At 45.6% G+C, this 15,730-nt stretch overlaps 1 protein-coding gene across 5 annotated transcripts in view; it reads right to left on the bottom strand.

Moving 5' to 3' along the window:
* Positions 1-15,730, bottom strand: part of NTM (neurotrimin) — a 1,090,341-nt gene that overhangs the window by 138,960 nt on the left and 935,651 nt on the right. The window lies entirely within an intron of this gene.

Genomic DNA, 15,730 nt, shown 5'->3' with positions numbered 1-15,730 from the left:
GCGCCGCAAGGCGGAGGATTAGCCTAGTGAGCCCCGGCGCCGGTTATAATGCAGTTTTCATCACAGCACATCTCTGCCTAACCAGCTCCAATTGCTCTCTGTCACCTACCCCATCACAACCATGCGCCTTACCCTGGCATACGTAGCCATTCAGCATCCAGCACCAACCTACACTTCCACTGACAGCCCCAGTTATTCCAGCTCTACTTATCCCCAGTAGCCCCCCAACACACCGTGCCTTTCTGGTCATCATGTCTGTGGATCTATAAGGTGCTTTCTAGCCTTCCTAGAACACCCCTCGTCCTCCTGGGGTCGAACAATGCCGATTTCACTGCTGCAAACTTTCCTTGCCCTACACCCCTCTGCCCTCCCTAACAGCTGAGTTTACTGCTGCTAAACATGTTCTCAGAGCATATTACGCACACGGCGCAGAGAGTCAGCAAGACATCAGCTGGGGGAGAGGCGTGTGCTGCTGGGTAAAGCTAGAGGCAGGACCTTTCTTCCTTCTGCCTCTTTTTTTGCAGCCACTCTTCATACTGGCTTCACAGGAGGAGCACAGGATCCCACAGGATTGGGGTGAGCGCTGTGTCCCTGCCGGCTACTGCACGTGCACCTGTCTCACTCAGGGGTCCAGGCTTTGAAGACCACTGCTGCTGCACACCTAAGCCTAATTCTCCAGAACCAGCTTTGCCCCTAGTAAATGTGATCCTGGGTTCTTCGTGTGGCTACTCATTTGTCTTATCTGTCAGAGGGTTTACAGTTCCAGCGGATAAAGCTAGGGCATCCTTTATTGAGCCCCAGTTCTAGAACTTATCCCACAGTGTTACAGTTGTTTGCTTGGCATCACTCACCTACCAGGCAGTGAGCTTTCATACCTTCCTCAAATTTGTATCCTCAGTAAAAGCTCTACAAATATTTATAGGGTTGACTCATAACCTGCCACACATTCCTAATAGCCCAAAAGCTGGATCCTCGCATCTACTAACGCAGGAGGTAACACATTGGTTCTTGGCAAATTAAGTGGTCCCTCTGTTCGCACTCCTGTGCTTCTTCATGCTACATTCTTTCCCAGAATAAGTATTCCTCAAAGCCACCACACTATGAAGCTCCAGGGTATGTCATCAATGTGATCTGATCTGCTGGAAAACCCAGGGCTGGAAATTTCAATGCTGGCCTTCCCTCTACTTGTACCATTATTCACTCATTTATACTTTTGCTGCACATTGTCCTCCATGAAAATGGAGATTATAAAGAGATGTTCTCTTTCTCTTCTTTCCCAATATTACTTTCCTTTTCTATCCTACATGCCACCCTCCTGGGAGCACTCATTATTTATAAGTACATGTTGCACCTTTATCTCCTTATTCCACTGCATACTGCTGATGCTAACACGCTCTGCTCTCTGACTAGCAACAGCTGCTGGACTTGTTCAAGGACTGACTGAATAACTCCCACTTCCATCAGCCCTCCAGGTGATCCCTGAGAGATGTGACTTCTTCCTGTGGATCCCACAGCATCGCAGCACATCCCGTGTGACACTGAAAATGAACTCTCTTCTGTTACATTTGGTTCATTTTTCATTCTTTGCTAGAAATTATTTGATGCTAAGATATTAAACAAAGGCCTTACTTCTCTTTTCATTTTCTGCTGCCCTGCCTAGGTGTCATGCATTAGACTTAAGCACAAAGTAATCCTGTTTGGACTTCAATCCACATTGACCTTCAGATGAAGATGCAGGGTGTGTATCTTACCTTGACTCTCACAGGCATTTAGTAGGACAGAAATAATGGAGCTCACATGTAGTGAGGGTTGGAAAAAAGACTACTGGCTCTAAAACCTGGTGTATTTAAGATACAATGTCGTTTGGCCTAGCAGTCATGAGCCTCACATACCATATTGGAATGCCTGGGTCCGAGCAGGGTCCACTTGGGACACCAGCTTTCTGCTAATATACATTCTGGGAGGCATCAAAGGATGGTTTGGCTAACCGGGTCCTCCTTGCCATCCATGCTGGAGAACTGGATTGAGGTCCCAAATTCCAGTTTTGGCTTGGTTCCAGTTGTTTCAAGCATTTGAGGAATGAAACAGTGAATGGAAGGGGTCTCTTTCTCCCTCTCTCAAAGATTTATGTATTTACTTTGCAAGTCAGAGTTAGAGAGAGAGAGAGAGAGAGAGAAAGAGAGAATGAGAGAGAGAGAGAGAATGAGAGAGAGAGAGACAGAGAGAGCAATCTTCCATCTGCTGGTTCATTCCCCAAGTAGCTGCAACAGCCAACACTGGGTCAGATGGAAGCCTGGAGCCAGGAGCTTCTTCCAGATCTCCCAAGTGGACGTGAAAGGAGCACAAACATCCAAGACATATTCTGCTGCTTTCCGCAGACCATTAGCAAGGAGCTGGAACAGAAATGGAGTAGCTGGGACTGGATCTGGCTCCCATATGGGATGCAGCGGCTTTACCTGCTATACCACAATGTCAGCCCCTCTCCTTCTCTTTCTCTCCCTCCTTCTCTCTCTCTCTCTCTCTCTCTCTCTCTCTCTCTCTCTCTCAAATAAAAATATAAATTTAAACAATAATATTGCAATTCACGGTAGCATCGTTTTAAGAGCTACGTCAAGCCTTGCAGGGCAGGAAGGTGAGTGTTGAGTTAATGACTGAACATTTGATTTGCTGTCTGCCTGGAGGGTACAAATTTCTAAATTCTCTTCATTCTAGAGTCATTTAAACTGGCCTTTGCAAAAACAAACACTTCGATGTATTCGCAGAGATTTCACTGGGGTGCTTCCTTCCCAGGCACTACTCCCCCAGACACGCATTCGCCTGGCCCTTTGCCCCTGCACATTCTTGGCACCCGCACAGCCTCGCTGGCTTCCTGGACAAGAGGCTGCCTGCAGAGTGTCTGTGCTGGCCTTGCAGACACTGCTTGTACTGCGCAGGTAAGTAATTTATGGATCTGTAAGGCACTCCGGGATGCTCTGCAAGGGATTATGTCACGCCAACGCCGTGCAATAAAATAAAAAATGATGGACTTTGCGAACACAGGGTGATTTAGGGTTTGTAATTGGAAGTGTGCTTAAAGTACATTTTAAGTGGAAATCAGGCTGGGTAATGAATTACTCTTGCTTTGGAAGGGCTTACTGAAGTTCATTTTCCTGGCTTCTTACATGATAGCTAATCTGCTAATCATACACTGGAGAACAATGGACAGTCCCCAAGCAGGACAGAAAGTGGTCTGGCCAGCGCTGTCAGCACAGTCAGTATATTAAGTGAAACAATGACACCTCATGCTTGGAAGAATCATCTAGAATTGTCTCCCCCCACTAACAACTGGAAAATATCCAACTCATGATAAAAAAGTTGGAGAATGGCTTGCCATCCTCTGATCCTGCCTGAAGACACAGCTTGAAGAAGCAAGCTGGCTCCAAATGGATCTGGAATGCAGAGGTGCAAGGCACAGAAGTGGGGTGGTTTGACCAGAGGTGCAAACCTGATGATCAGAACTAAGCTGGCTGGTAGGGGGCTGGCGCTGGGGCATTGTGGGTTAAAGCCCTGGCCTGAAGCGTCGGCATCCCATATGGGAGCTGGTTCTGGTCCCGGCTGCTCCACTTCCCATCCAGCTCTCTGCTATGGCCTGGGAAAGTAGTGGAAGATGGCCTAAGTCCTTGGGCCCCTGCATTCACATGGAGGACCCGGAAGAAGCTCCTGGCTTCGGATTGGCACAGCTCCGGCCGTTGCGGCCATCTAGGGGAGTGAACCAACAGACGAAAGACCTCTTTCTCTGTCTCTACCTCTCTCTGTAACTCTTTCAAACAAAATAAATCTTTAAAAAAAAAGAACGAAGCTGGCACAGTGCATAAGATTATAGGGGATAAGGAACACCACGTTCTAGGTGGTACCTTCCAGCACATCATCACTATTCAAAACAAACTTGAATCAATAAAGATGCAGGGGGAGTTATGCATCCATGCTTACAACAAAGCATTTGGCCAACTGTGAGATAGGGTGACTTACACTCATAATTTTACATTGTTCCCATGGATACTTTCATTATCTTACATCTTTTCAATATGTAGGATGTTAGAAACACATTAGGATTGCTTGGCTTCTTTTCATTCATTCATGTACTCTCATTCGTCAGTATTCACTGATCATCTCCCATATTTCTTTTTTTATTCTTTATTTGAGAGGCAAGGTTTAAACAGAGAGAGGGAGAGACAGAGAGATAGTTCTTCCATCTTCTGGTTCACTCCCCAAGAGGCCACAATTGTTGAAGCTGCACAAATCCGAAGCCAGGTGCCAGGAGCCTCTTCCAGGTCTCCCATGCAGGTGCAGGGGCCCAAGGACTTGGGCCATCTTCTACTGCTTTCCCAGGCCATAAGCAAAGAGCTGGATCACAAGAGGAGCAGCCCAGGACATGAGCTAGGGACCATATGAAATGCCAGAGCTACAGGCCTAGGCTTAGCCTACTATGCCACGGTGCTGGACACACCTCCCATATTTCAACATTACACTGTCTTCAGCATAAGCTAAGAAAGACGGTCCTTGTCCTCAAGGAATTCACAGTCTATATGTGCAAAAACAATACAAAAGTGTAATCTTTCAAAGTCTTGTAGCATAGAAGGAAGAATCAAGTGTTACAGGATCACCAGGGAAAGACACCTGCCCATCAAAGACGGGGGGGGGGGGGGTTTCCAAGATACAGAACACCTAAGTGAAGCCCTAGGAGATAAGCAAAAGGTACTCAGGTCTGAGGAGCAGAGGGAAGGCGACAGAGGGGACACAAGGAAAGGATGTGCAGCAGACTTCTTGTGGCCTGGCACAATCATTCAGCAGCAGCAGAAGCCTCCTATTAGAGGCCTGGCCATAAGTCATTCAGCAAATATTCTGTGCAGACCTAGAACATACACAGTCACATGCTAGATACATAAGTGATTTCCAGAAAACTACCAGTTTTCCTCTTTTTAAAGATTTTTATTTATTTATTTGAAAGGCAGAGTTACAGAGAGGCAGAAGCAGAGAGAGAGATAGAGAGTTCTTCCATCAGCTGGTGCACTCTCCAAATGGCTACAACAGCTGGAGCTGGGTTGATCTGAAGCTACAAGCTTTTTCCAGATCTCCCATGCAGGTTCAGGGGCCCAGGGACTTGGGCCATCTTCCACTGCTTTCCCAGGCCATAGCAGAGAGCTGGATTGAAAGTGGAGCAGCCGGGACTTGAACCATATGGGATGCTGGCACTGCAGTTGATGGCTTTACTTGCTATGCCAGGCACTGGCTCCACTAGCAGATTTCTTTTTTTTTAAATTTTATTTCTTTTTCATTTTTTATTTTATTTTTTTGACAGGAAGATTTAGACAATGAGAGAGCGAGACAGAGAGAAAGGTCTTCCTATCGCTTGCTTCATCCCCGAAATGGCCACTACGGCCGGCGCACTGCACCGATGCAAAGCCAGGAGCCAGGTGCTTTTCCTGGTCTCCCATGCGGGTGCAGGGCCCAAGGACCTGGGCCAACCTCCACTGCCTTCCCGGGCCACAGCAGAGAACTGGACTGGAAGAGAAGCAACCGGGACAGAATCCGGCGCCCCAACCGGTGCCGGTGCCGCAGGCGGAAGATTAGCCAGGTGAGCTGCGGCGCCAGCCTACCAGATTTCTTGACTCTCCTTGAACTTTCAGTTTGTTTGGGGAAGTGGCCAAAAATATTCCATACTTGAATAACAAAGCAAGCTATGCCAGAAGATTGTATACAACAGAATGTGCGATGGTCTGGCATTGTGACGCAGAGGAATAAGCCATTGCCTACGACACAGGCATCCCACATGGGCACCGCTTCAAGTCTCAGTTGCTCTACTTCCACTGCAGTTCTCTGCTAATGTGCCTGGGGAAGGAGCAAAAGATGGCCCAAGTACTAGGGCCCTGCCACCCACATGACAGACACGGATGGAGTTCCAGGCTCTTGACTTTGGCCTAGCACAGTTCCAGCCTTCCCAGTATTTTGGTTGAGTGAACCAGTGGGTAGAAGATCTGTGTCTCTGCCTCTGGTTCTGTAACTCTGAATTTCAAATAAACACACAAGTCTTTATTTTAACAAAGAATGTTAAATGAATGACACATACGTGGGGCACCAGGAGAGGGCAGGAGGGAGTACTGCAGCCTAAGAGAGTGTCAGAGGTTGCTTCACCTCACACTAGAGTTGGTTTGGGCATCACCTAGGCAGGAAAGCGAAGTTGTTGAGAATGGAAATGAATTTCATGGGCACAGATGGGAAGGAAGCTATCCATGATGTGCACGAAGACATGCAGTCTCCTTTCTATAAGAGGCAACATATAAATAGAGAAGAGATTGGGACCCTGTCTCTGCCATCTTCTTACTGGGGGTAACCTTGGCCACGTGGCTTCTCTCTGCCTCATCGTCCCCACCCATAACATGCAGCTAATGACTGTAAGGACTTCACACGGTTCTTTTGAGGATTTAAGGAGCAAGTTTATGAAACTCACTGAGAGTAGTTCCTGGCATTGTCAAGTGCTCAATAAGGGAGTTTTAATGTCCTATGTGGTTGGCAAATGCACACGTGCAATATCAACACAGACCAGACGGTCAATAAATGCTAAGAGAATCGATGGAAAATGGGACACAAGATCAAGAGTTAAAAGAGACAGAGCATGGACGACCCTGTGGGGCTGAGCCATGGGTTTTCACCCTCTCCTTTACGTAATGGTGAGTTTTACATTTTTAAAGGAAATGCCATATTTTTAAAAAAATTATTTTAAGAAAAAGAATCTATTAACAATGTGTCAAATGAAATGAAATGAAGAGAAACTGTAGTCAGAGAAACCAATCTATGTGAGTGATGTCCAAAGCCTGGATTAAACCGTTGGCTCTGTAGAGATGAGGATAAAGGGACAGATATGAGAGTGGTGCCATGGAACATGCACGATGTTCGCCTGGAGAAGGCCTGGGGACACCGAGGGGACACCGAGGCCAGTGGGACTGCCATTTCTGTTTAGCAGCACCAGGAGACTTCAAAAAGTTCATGGAAAATGGAACTAGAGGGTAAATTTATTTTGGTGCAAGGAAATTCATAGCTTTTGCATAATATGAATTTCCCTTGAACTTTTTGAGGACCCTGTGTGATGTCTAGCTTTTGGATTCTGAATTTAAAAACCGTACCAGTTATAGAAACAAAAAGACCAAGAAGTGATTACAGGATGTTTAGGAAGAATGACAGAGCCAAATGAGCCATGCCCTTTGAATGCAGTTCCACATTTAATGTATTATGTTAAGGTTTAGACTGGCTCTTATGGAATTTTAATTCAATGTGTAAATAATTAAATAAGATAATTATTAAAATAGTATTCTAAGGAACTTCCTCACTCTTGGTTTAGCTTCCACTGCCCAGGTGTTGAGTTTTAATAATTATGTCATTAATAAATACCAATTTTCTGTTTTTAGCACACAGTAGATATCCTATTAAATCTAAATTAAGATGCTTTATTAAGCACTCTGCAGTCCTGTGGGGCAGAGAAAACACATAAACTTCCTAGACCAGGCTACCCTGCATTACATACATGATGTGTGCATCCCAGAAGGATTCCTTTGCTGTAGCGATACTTCTGCTCCTGTCTCTGCTTCTTGGTGATGACACGAGATGCCCCCACCTACTCAGAATGGTTGTCATGGGCAGGGTTGCTTTGCCGTTAAAGCCCTGGGACCTTTGTCTTTATAGAACCAAAGAGACAAATCCAGGATGCCCTTGACCTTCCTGGCATGGAAGTCTGCACTGACACACCCAGCCCCGTGTCAACAGCCTGATACAGGGATGTTCAAAGTGAGATCAGAAAGCTCTTGAAAGATGCAACCAAGCAGATGTTGGCATATGGACTCATTATCTTTTCATACAGGCTGCTGTAGCCCCAGGCTATGTCCACTGTGAAGTTGAGCTGTTCAGTTGTGGAGTATGGCTGTGGGAAATACACCTGATTCCAACCTTCCTTCTCTCATCCAGATCAAACAAGGAGATGAGCCATCCATGGAAAATGAAGACAAACTCCTTACCATCATGTACTGGAAGCACTTCCCTCTCTACACTCACCCAAACACTTCCCTTGACTTAGGTCCTCATAGTCACTTTACCCCTGTTCTTCGCTTGCCTTGCTCCATCTTAGCTCCTCTTCCTTGGTCATCTTTTCTAAAATGAAACCCTCAGCCTAACTGTTTGAGAATTCTCTCCCTTCACTAGATAAACAGAAGCTCCTGCCGTGATTGGAACATGGTCTAATGTGTCCCCTCAAGGTCCATGTGCTGGAAGCTTGGTCTTCAGTGTGGCGATGCTGAGGTTCTGGGACGTTTATGAGATGAGGTTCTGAGGGAGATACTTGGGTCAATTGGGGATGATGCCCTTGGGAGGGATTACTGGAGCTCTCAAGGGACCCCTGCACTCTCCTGAGAACTTGTAGGAGCAAGCCTGGCCCCTGAATTGCTCCTTGCCTTCATATCTGCCCATGTGCACTCTCCTCTGCACACACACACATGCATCTCACACACACACACACACCATTGCCTTTGCATTTGCCATGGGGTGACAGCACCATGCTGTTTGGACTTCCAGCATCCCACATTGAGAGCTGAATAAATGCATGTTCTTTATGAGGGTAGTGTGTCTCAGGTATTCTGTTTATAGGAGCAGAAACCTGACCACAGTAGTTCAATCCGTTGTTCTGTTCATTGATGTGTTTAGCACACAGCATGTATGGCATGATTTGCATTCCACAGATATGTTTGGAGTGAATGCACTGTTGTGTTTTTACAAGAGTGTATGGAAATGCAAATAAATTGAAATGACTGAATTTCTTCAAGATCTTTAAATAGCCCCAAGGACTTCCAATGCACTTCATAACATTGATTACCATTTATTAAATGCCTACCACATACTAGGCATTTTACATAAATTGCCTTTATCTTATTTTTTCCTGCATTAACTCCTTAAGTAGATGTAATTTCTAAAGAAACAACTGCTCTAGTTTATCTGGAATTTAGACGTTTCTTGGTGCACAGGCCTTTTAGTGCTGAATCTGAAAAAGTCCCAGGCAAATAGTAACACATTGGTAACCATAATTATTCCATATTCTGCAGAAGAGGACACAAGCATTGAGGAACGTGTTCACAAACATACAACTGAATGTTGCACTGTTTTGTTTTAAACAAGGAATTATATGGGCTGCAAGGATAACAAATATCGTCAGAACCATGAGTGTATACATAAAAATAAACAGAAACACTGACACCTATACATTTGTGAACACAACCCACGATGAAGCTCTATGGTGCATTTTGCAGCTTACCAGGAGCTGGAATCCCTTATTGGGCAGTCTTGTAAGAACACTATAATTATTCCTATGGAGATATAAAGAAACGATGCATGGGTGAGATTTCAGTAATTTGCACAAAGCTGCTCTGCAGAAGGGTGGGATGTGGAGCCTGAATGCTCTCTTTACATGCAGATCTCAACTACAGTCTCGTTATATGAATGGTTCAGCCCAGGAGTATGAGACGAGCACCCAGGGTTCCTAGGAGGTTGCTAAGGCAGGTAGTGTTCCTTGCACAACTCCATAGACACATCTGAATGCACTGGCATATTTAACAAAGAGGGCCTGCCCTGATGGTATCTGTATGTTGGCATTTTCTACCTCAAGAGTGGGTAGGACAGGGCACAGTGGGTTGGGCTGCCATCTACAGTGCCTGTATCTCCCTTTGGAGCACCTGTTCAAATTCCTGGATGCTTTGCTTCCAATCCAGCTCCCTGCTGGTGTGCCGGGAAAGCAGCAGCAGATGGTCCAAATGCTTGGACCCTTGACACCCACATAAGATGCCTGGATGGAGTCTGGCTTCTGGCTTTGACCCGATCCAGTCCCCACTGTTGTGGCCATTTGGGGAGTGAACCAGCAGATGGAAGATTTCTTCCTCTGTCTTTCCCTCTCTTTCTGTTACTCCGCTTTATAAATAAATTTTTAAAAGCACTAGGTAACACTAGGAGGGAAAAAAAGAGTAAACAGATCTCAGAGATATATGTTTTGGTCTTTCCCATATTGGCATAAATACTTCATCCTGCTCCTATTCCCCTCACCCTAGTCTTCATCCTCCCATTCTGCCTTCTTTATCATATACCCAACCAGAGAGTGTGGCTTTTGGAGACCTTCCATGGGACATAGCCACAGTGGGAGTTCCTGTGACCTACATGTCTTTAGCTGCCTCGGTAAGATGACATTGAATTCCACCACTGGAACCACTAATAGAGGTACTGATTTGACCTATTTTAACCTCCTTCCTTATCTTTATTTTTTTTCTTTCTATCTCTTTCCACAATACTTGTATGATTAATTTGCATTCCAGAATTACTGGGGAATCTGTCAGTTTTCTCTTGAAAAAAAAAAAAAAAAGAACTCTAAGATCCATGTTAGAACACCAAGTATTAAGCCCAAACCCCAAAATTACTAATTACATTAATTCACGTAAATCATTTGACTCTCTGCATATGTTAATTATATTAATTCCTATCTTTCCTTATTAAGATAGGTGTTCTGGGGGATGGCGCTGTGGTGCAGTGGGTTAACGCCCTGGCCTGAAGCGTCAGCATCCCATATGGGCACTGGTTCGAGTCCCAGCTGCTCCATTTCTGATCCAGCTCTCTGCTGTGACCTGGGAAAGCAGTAGAAGATGGCCCAAGACCTTGGGCCCCTGCACTCATGTGGGAGACCCAGAAGAAGCTCCTGGCTTCTGGCTCCTGGCTTGGATCGGCACAGCTCCAGCCATTGCGGTCAATTGGGGAGTGAACCATCGGATGGAAGACCCCCCCCCCCTTCTCTCTTCTCTCTGCCTCTCCTCTCTGTGTAACTCTTTCAAATACATAAAAATAAATCTTTTAAAAAATAGATATTCTGAAGTGGGCATTTGGCTTTGTGGTTATGATGCCAATTGGATTTTCTATGTCCCACAACAGAGCACCTGGGGTTTCATACTCAGCTCCAGCTCCTGGCTCCAGTTCCCTGCTAATGCAGACCCTGGGAGGCAACAGTGATTGCTAAAGCTGGGTTCCTGTCACTCACGTGGGAGACCTGGCTTGAGTTCTTGGCTCTTGGCTTCACCTCCACTCACCACATATATACCCAATCATTGCAGGTGTTTCGGAAATGAGCCAGTGAATGGAAAACACACATAAATACACACACACACTGTCTATCTATCTATCTGTCTATCTCTCAATAAATAAGCAAGTATTTTTAAAGAAGATGTTCTGTGGATCAGATAGGAATGTGAAAAATCACATTTTAAACAAAAAGTATTATTCAAATGTGATTCGTTCCTGTTCCTGGAAGTGTGTTTTTCTGGAAGCTAGTGTGAACAGAAATATGGAATTCAGGGGCCGGCGCTGTGGCTCACTATGCTAATCCTCTGCCTTGCGGCGCCAGCACACCGGGTTCTAGTCCCGGTCGGGGCACCAGATTCTGTCCCAGTTGCCCCTCTTCCAGGCCAGCTCTCTGCTGTGGCCCGGGAGTGCAGTGGAGGATGGCCCAAGTCCTTGGGCCCTGCACCCCATGGGAGACCAGGATAAGTACCTGGCTCCTGCCTTCCGATCAGCGCTATGCGCCGGCTGCAGCACACCGGCCGTGGCGGCTATTGGAGGGTGAACCAACGGCAAAGGAAGACCTTTCTCTCTCTCTCTCTCTCTCTCTCTCTCTCTCTCACTGTCCACTCTGCCTGTCAAACAAACAAACAAACAAAAGAAGTACAGAATTCAGATGCAGTGGGGCACTGATGTGGTCGAGAGGCCGGGATGGACATGACTCTGCTCACGCAGCCCACGCATCCATGGTTTCAGCTGTGTTGATGGCTCCGGAAGGAGCAGCATCCACAAGTGAGGCCACAGGACCCAGGTGGGGATCTGCAACAGGACCTCCCTCCCCTGCCAGCAATGTGCTCATTGCCTTCGCTTTCCAGAACACAGTCAGATTACAGATATTCAGAATCCCAAATGAGAGTCTGAGCATCGGAAAGCTCCTAATGACATATCCTCGGGCGGCTGTTCCTCCTTTCAGTAGAACTCTTTTGTCATTTGTTACATCTCATTCTTTCCCTCTCGCACCATATTAAAACCACTCATGTTTGCTAGAAAATCATGAAGCCCTGGGAGAAAAGCTAGTGATTTATTCCGGATTAGTCATAAACCACTAGTTCTGAAGTTTAGAATTTGTTCCTTTTCGGGATCAACTGAAATGTGGAAGGAAGTTTTTATAAGCTCGCCTCCCTGACCTAGTTTAGTCATTCCTGATGGAGACACAGAGGAAGAAAGCAAACACCATCCATTCATCTCAACATGCTTCCCTGCTTCTGGCCATATTAGTGCAAATTGGATTTCACAGCAACCTACCTGTAACCATAAGTGCTCCATTATATTGGGCACCAACTAAGAAATTGCCAAGAAGTATCTCTTCATCAATCATTTACTGCGGGAACCTACGGTGCCAATCATGACACGCACCTGCCATCCTGACAGGACTGGCTGTTCTCTAGATTTCAGTACGGTGGCCCATGCTTGGAGTTGACTGGCTTCAAGGTTCTCTACCTCCATCCCCTAAATGGGACCAGCTTTTTAGGGACCTGTTCATGAAAGCAGGAGAGATGGGCAGGAACGGAAGGGAAGGAGCACTGAAAACTTCTATGCAGAGCACTTTGCCGAGTGCTTGACATTGGCTGCACCCTTAGAAATCCTCATAGCAACTCCTAAAGTGTGAGCCCACTGATCTGGAAAGAAAGTGAAGCTGAGAGAGGTTCAGCAACTACCCCGAGATCACAGTGCTGGCAAATCAGACACACACTGCACATTCCTAATAAGGCGTCCCTAAACACTAACAGCCAAAATTTACACAAACCAGAATCCTCAAAAATCAAGATGATGCTATGCCAAAAAGGAAATCAATTAACCTGATTTAGGAAGAAGAGAGAAAGCAGTAAAATACTACTTTTTAATTATTATTCCTCACGAAGAGAACTAATATTTGCTGAACACCTAATAAAAGCTAAAAACTTCCCATACATTTTCCACTAAATCCAGAAAACTGAAGCTTTAAATAGCTCATGAAACACTCAAAGCCACCGAGCTAGAACGTAGCCAATCTCAGATCCAAGCTCCTTTTACAGGGCTTTGGGGATCAAATGAAATATGTAGGTATAATTGAGAGCACTTAGTGAGCTGCTAATCACTCCACAAATGAATGCAATTGTGATTGAGATAATGCAGAGTTCAATCAATTAGTGGTAAACAGGATAATTGTTTGCTGTACAAAACCAGCCCTGAATTGCTGACTAGGATTTCTATATAGCGCCTAGCAACACGAACATCTTTGACCTGTATGATATCCTTGCATCCTCTTCTCTCCATCGTCTTCTCACAAGGAGTTATTTATTCCTGTACTTCCCAACAGCCCTAGCCCAGCCAGATCCTAGGAGACCTGACTGCCAGCCCTCTCTAAGTTATTTCTCTTGCTTCCTTGGCATCTGGCATCTTGCTATGACTCTCTCTTTCCAAAAGCCAGAGTGTAGCTGATGGCGGTGAATCCCAAGTGACCGGTTAAGGAAGTCTGTACAGTGGTGACTGCCACATTTATCAAACCCCAGACCTTGTCAGTGGCTGCGCTCTGCCAGGGGAGCACACTGCAGAGCTCTAAAAGGTCATTACAGGAATGGGACAAGACATCATCAGACTGAGAGAACCCTGCAAGACCGACCACCCCTGCCAGCTGTAGCCTCAATAGGAGGAACCCTTTAAATGCATTTCTATTCTAGGGACTACAATTCCTGTGGTGCTGCTTCCTTTTCAACACAGACCAGTGCCTCTCCAAACTTATGAAGATATTCACTAACTCCATCACTTGGATATTCTTGTTTCTGTTCAGAAACCAAGCTGGTGGACAGAAGAATGGTCATTCTCTCACAGTCTTGCTGTCACTCTACCCTGGGGTGAAGACTATACTTTCACACTCTCATTTGAGTAATTTATAAGTAGATAGGGTGCCATAATCTCTAGCCATGATTCTCTGATCATTTTGTCATCCTGTCCCTCAGAGATGCTCAGGTAGCACCCACCCCTCTCTCCCAGATCTCCCTGTCTGGGCCAGATGGAGGCCAACCAGGTGGAATCAGAGAACCTCCCTACAGTGGTGCCCACTCTGGGCACAGTGGAAGCCTGGATTGGCCAGCTATACATCTGCTGGCTGCCAACAGCGTGACGCTCACTTGCATTCTTAGCTGCCTGGGTGACATCATAGACACTTTAATTCCTAATTGCCTAAAAGCGCTGGTAGTTATGCACTCGAACACAAGCTATAAAACTCGATACAGCTGGGAATTATGCTGACTGCAGGAGTAAGGGTGTGGTGGAATCCACACCACCCTTCACTGTTCACTGCATCTTGGTGCACATTATTACACAGATTTCCCTCTTTTTATTTATTTACTTATTTGCACACATCTCATAAATAAAATATTAGGAACATAAAGAAGGACCCCAAAATGATACATCTTTTGTGAGTGCTTAGACTTAATTATCACTTATTAAACATAAGAACATCCTCCACTTAACACACTAAAACGAAATAATTCTTTGAGATCAAGACTTACTATTAACTCTAATGTTACAACCCTTTGAGGGCAGAGGTCCTGCATGGGAAGTTAGTGCACAGTGACTCCTGTTGTTAATTTAACAATTAACACTCTTATGCATGACATCAGTGATCACCCAAAGCTTTTGACATGAGCTGCCTAGGCCTTTTGAATCCACAAACTCCTTCAGTATTTATACAAGGCCATAATCAAAGTGGAAGTTCTCTCCTCTCTTCAGAGAAAAGTACTTCCTTCTTTGATGGCCACTTCTTTCTACTGGAGTCTCACCCACAGAGATCCTTCATGTAGGTCATTTTTTACCACACTGTCTTGACTTTCCATGCCTGAAATGCTCTCTTTGGCTTTTCAGCCAGACCAGGATGCCTTAAGGGCTGATTCTGAGGTCAGAGTGCTACCAAAGGTGACATTCATTCTATGAGTCTGCTGCATGGACTGCTTCCCATGGTGGAGCATTCACTCCTTTTTAATCCTATCTATTATCATTACCAGACTCTTTTCCCTCAAGTACCTGCCTCATTGAGTTCAGAGAAGAGCAGTTCACTGTGGAGGGAGCTTCTGCCTCTCTCCCGCATTGAAGCACTGATGTTTTTTTCTGCTGGGATAAAGTTTTGAGAGAAACTCATTGCTCCCAGGGACCATGGTCTTTGGGAATCAGTTAGGCAAGTGGTAGAGGCATCTCATATCCCACCCTGGAAACCCTGATGCCCTCAAGCTGGTTCAAATACTGTACAAGGCCATCTGGCAGTCAGTTTGAAACTGAGTTTTTGCCCCAAGCCTTTATTGTGACTAAATCCCTCATAAAGGTTATGGTGGGAGAAGAGATCAAAGGCAAGCGCCTTCTGCTTCTGCAGGAGGGGCAGGGACGCAGGCCTGCCTAGTTTAAGCTATAAGCTCTCAGTGAGAGCTGCTGCTGGCTTGATCCCCTGTGAAATGTCACAGTGCTGCAGCGAACAAGGAAGTGCAGTTGGGGAGAGAAAAAAGTTTCAACATGACTTCTTGTTAATACAAAGCTTGTCAAACACATCACCTAGAAATACCGAATGTCTTTATTAGATTCTTTTATC

The sequence above is a fragment of the Oryctolagus cuniculus genome, chromosome 1 (genome assembly GCF_964237555.1).
Source record: "Oryctolagus cuniculus chromosome 1, mOryCun1.1, whole genome shotgun sequence".
In the NCBI taxonomy this organism is placed as follows: domain Eukaryota; kingdom Metazoa; phylum Chordata; class Mammalia; order Lagomorpha; family Leporidae; genus Oryctolagus; species Oryctolagus cuniculus.
Note: the sequence above shows the minus strand (reverse complement) of the source record. Positions and strands in the feature narration are given on the sequence as shown.